This window comes from Tachypleus tridentatus, chromosome 8 (genome assembly GCF_004210375.1).
Source record: "Tachypleus tridentatus isolate NWPU-2018 chromosome 8, ASM421037v1, whole genome shotgun sequence".
In the NCBI taxonomy this organism is placed as follows: Eukaryota; Metazoa; Arthropoda; class Merostomata; order Xiphosura; family Limulidae; genus Tachypleus; species Tachypleus tridentatus.
In genome coordinates, this window is record NC_134832.1 from 77149009 (window position 1) to 77153765 (window position 4757).

General features: G+C 32.2%; 1 long non-coding RNA gene across 1 annotated transcript; it reads left to right on the forward strand.

Moving 5' to 3' along the window:
* Positions 1-252: 252 nt before the first annotated feature.
* Positions 253-2825, forward strand: LOC143224181 (uncharacterized). Its single transcript, XR_013013253.1, has 2 exons — positions 253-366; positions 2180-2825. It is a non-coding gene; the product is annotated as an uncharacterized LOC143224181 (long non-coding RNA).
* The last annotated feature ends 1932 nt before the right edge of the window (positions 2826-4757 follow it).

Here is a 4757-nt window from a genome sequence, read left to right on the forward strand (position 1 = left end):
AAAAGAGTTATTCATTACAATCAAATGTCTATGTAGATTTATTACCTATGTAAATATAGTCAAATAAAAACAACATATTGTTAGCATCAGTGAGCCGTATAGACTTGTTACATTATTCGAGACTATATATATGTTGTTAAACACACTATCACATTGTTTGATTCAAAGAGCCATCTTTTAGAATTGTTACATTATTATAGAATATGTAAACAAATTTATTTGTTTATCTTTCAAATTAAAGTTTATTTTTTTTTTATGAAATCACTAGTTGGAGAAGTTACCATCTGCAAGACAAGAGATTCAGAAGCTGAAAGCAAGAAATGAAGATTTACAAGCTATGGTGGATGAGAAAGTTCGAATTGAGAGGTAATACGAGTTCCAGCAAATAGACTACTGCTATGTCCAAAGTGAACTAAATCATTTAAAGTTGTGATCAAATACGATTACCAGTTTACAGTTTAACAGTAAAAGTATGATCAAACAGCGAACAACACAATCATAATTAAGAAGTGTTTTCTCATTTTCCTGATTTAATTCCAAGTTTATTTGTATTGATATCGCTATTGCTTGTACAGTTATTGTTAAAGATTAAATTTAAAACAACAACAATTTAAAAAAACCTTTTAAGATTTTAACTTGATATTACGTTTTATTGCTTTCTTCTTGACACAAAAAGCTGGTGCCAGCTGTTGTTATTCATTTAGTGTAATTCTGTAGTGAACTACATTTTCCTTAACCAAGTGAATTACTTTACAAACGATAACTATGTGTATTTGTTTCAGTTATAATCCATTAACAATATATCCAGTTTAGATTAAGTTACTTTTTTGTATGTAATTGTTTAACATAATCAGGGGAAACAGTAGTGTTAACTTCTTTAACATGATTTATTTTATCCTTATTTCATCCAACATAATGTCATAATGAGGCTTAACATGTCCCATCAGAGTGTCATTAAAAGTGATTCAGTCCATTATGGGTTTAAAGTTTGTTTTTTTAGAACAATGAGTGTTTCTAGTTAGCTAATTGTCTTAAGTAATCTATGAATTACTTTTAGTTTCAATCAAATAATTCGATAATTTTAATTTACTTTTTTCAGTATCTCTCTCAGACCATAGTTTAACCATGTTCTGACTCCATTCAGTCTTCTATAATTTGACAATACTGAAAGTAAATTATAGAAACATTAAAACTATAATATATACTAAACATAGAATCACAAATTAATTCTAAAATAAAACAACAGCAACTTTTACTGTAGACAGGTTTGAAGTTTAATTATTACGACAGCTCAGAAGATAGTGTCATTTTAATGATTACAACAGATAGTGTAGTTTTAATGATTACAACAGACAGTGCCATTTTAATGATTACAACAGATAGTGTCATTTCAATTATTACTCTCGTGACTTCTACAAAATTACTTTTAACTATGACTTAATCACTTAAGTTGTTCATGAGTAAACATAAGATCGTAAACTTGACTTATTAGTTGTTAATAGTACAAACTCAAATTACTATATTTCATCTAATCTAGTCAAAGACCGTCTAATCTGATAAAAGAACAAATCATAATCTAATCGAGCACAACACTCTTCAAAAGGTATTTTGTAAAAATGTGTATCGAAATAGGACACTTATTCCACCAATGACTTTGATTATAAACATGTTACTATGAACTATGTAAACATGACAGCTCATTATTAGAATCAAACAACTACCTAGACTAGTTATGTTGTTACAGACTATGTAAACATCACATCTTTAAGGATCAAATAATGTAATTCACGCATGTAGAGGTTACTTATTTTTAAAAAAACTATATCTACAGAAACATGAAACTATTTTAACACAGCCACCAATATAAAACAGGTTTTGCTCTGAAACTGTTTATTATACATTAAGATACGATATTTGTTCCATCACTGAAAATCCCTCAGTTTAAGCATTGGCTCAAAACTAGGTATTTTCAGCTGTCTAACATACCACAAATAGTTCTATACTAAAATAATTCGTACATGATTTATAATCCATCAGTTGTCAGATATTGTTTCTGAAAATATATGTCATGAAAATAAGAATAAAATAAGATTAACTTGTACAAAGAACAAACTAGATCTTTGTTCAAGAAAATCGTTAGATAGTAACTGTGGTCTGACTTTCATATTTCAACTTGCAGACAGTTAAAAAGAGAAAGACTACAGCTAGAGGAGGAGTTTGAGAAAGAGGTGAAGTCAAAGTCTCGATTATCTATGGAGAAAGAAGAACTCCAGTGGAGACTGAAGCTAGTAATGGAAGTAAATGTTTTGCTGTCAACAATGTCTGATTGTATGTATTGTTTTATTGTACTTACAATGGGGACAATTGGTTTGCTATAAAAATGACTGATTGTATGCATTGTTTCACAAAACCACAGTGGGGATAACTTCTCTGTTGTGAACAATGTCTGATTGTACATTTTGTTAATAAGATAAGTACATAAAAGAAAAAATTGTAGCCCCAAAACAAATACCCAATTTCAGGACACGAATGTGGTGGGGCATTATGTAGAATGCTAGTGCGTTTTTTGTTTTTTAAGTACTAGCAGAAGTAAAACACAAATTGTGTTTGACGGGGAGGGAACATCCACTACCTTAGTTTAACCTCATATGCGTAGTATAAAAGAGAAGAGGAACAGTTGCATGTTGTCTAGTTCATAACATCCTGCATCTTTACATTCTTTCACTGTTTGCAGAGAAAGGGTGGTTATTGAGAGTAAAATTGAATGAACAATTAGAACATTGAAAAACCTTTAAGATTCATTTATGATTTTTAAGTATATGATCTTCACGAGCACTTTGAAATCTTTATCTAGCGTCATCGGAAATCCTGGATAAACTTTCACATGACGAGTCACTGTTGAAATGTCCAGTTCGAATGTCTGTGTTCCTGAATGAACTAGATACTAGTCAAACACAGGAAGGAAGAGGTTCTGGCAGTCACAGACAGGTTACTGCTTGGGGAAGTCCTCCTAATAGGGTGTCAAGTCGTAAAAACTGCAACTATTCTGGTAGACCATCTACTAAATCCTCACCTTTTACACCTACTGCAAAAAAGATTCGATATTCCAAGCAACCTGATTCTGTTAATGGTACTCCAAAACGATCTCATTCAAACAAGTCATTAACACAAGAAAGGAACAGAAACGATAATTCTAGTGTCACCGAAGCTCCTGATGATCAGGATACAAGAAAAGGACATGTAGAAAATGATGATCAGACATAAAAAAAAAACAGAATAATCCCAATTTAAACGTGCCTCACTCAAGAAATGATTAACGTGAAGATGAAGAATCATATCCAGTGACAGGTCATCATCATTATTCTGTAAGATCGGATGCCTTTTGCCCAAAGAGTACGATACCTTCACTGAGTGATTGTTTAGATCAAGGTTTCAGACTTCTCGAGTTCACAGACAACGAAGCTCAAGGCAGTGGAAAAAATGTACATCATGAATGGACATTGGAATTCTTAATACTTCAACAATTTAATTCTGATCAGTTTTAAGGGAATCTTTTATCTATTTTGACCATCATAAGGGCCAGGCATGGCCAAGTGTGTTAAGGCGTTCGACTGGTAATCCGAGGGTCGCGGGTTTGAAACCCAGTCGCATCAAACATGCTCGCCCTCCCAGCCGTAGGGGCGTTATAATGTTTCGGCCAATCCCACTATTCGTTGGTAAAAGAGTAGCCCAAGAGTTGGCGGTGGGTGGTGATGACTAGCTGCCTTTCCTCTAGTCTTACACTGCTAAATTAGGGACGGCTAGCGCAGATAGCTCTCGAGTAGTTTTGCGCGAAATTCAAAACAAACAAACAGACTATCATAAATTATATAAAATTTAAAGCTTATAGAAGAGACTGGTTATGTTTACGAATAGTAATACTTATATTTATTTAAATAATTAGTAAACCTACTGCAGTAACATGGTAAATAGGATTAGAAAAGAAGAAATAGGCTTATGGTAGAAGTAGTAATAAAATATATAGCTAAGAAAAACTTGTCACTGCTTGTTGATTTTTTTCTCCTCCTATGAGTTCAAGACCTATACTTATTTTATACGGTGTACAGTGTTTCCAACTGCGTAGTGGAGGTTGTAATATATCTGTTATTTACATATGTTTCTGATGATATTTCTAAAACTTTGAACTTTTGAATTATTTTTATTTTTAGCGTAGTTTGAATATTTTGCAAGAGTTGCATAATAGCTCGCAATGGTATAGCTTGTTCAAAACATTCCAAAACTTTTCTTTTTCATATAGAATATAACCATATTGATCTTATTACGTACATGTGCTACTGTATCTCTGAAGATCTAACATGATTCTATAATATTGAATATCCAAGTGAATATTTTACTATTGATCTACCCTACATTATATCAAAGCGAAGTCTTGTGGGTCTGATTTTTCAGTGCAAATCGTACCTTCTGCTTGAAAGAACGCTGTCAGAGATGCCATCTGGCGGTGTTCTTCGTAAAGTTTCTAGATGATATATAACGATAGTTTTTTAGTAGCCTGTTGTCTCTCGTTTTAAAAAAAATTCATTTCTCTAGTTATATTCGAAGAAACGCTTTTTGTATCATAAAATACATCAAATAATGACGATTTTTGTTTATTTGTTGATATAATTCAAAATTAAATTTCATTCGTGCCTCAATAGTTCAAAAAATTGAGGGTTAGCACTGACGAGCAGATGCGGTGACTATTACTTAGCACGCTC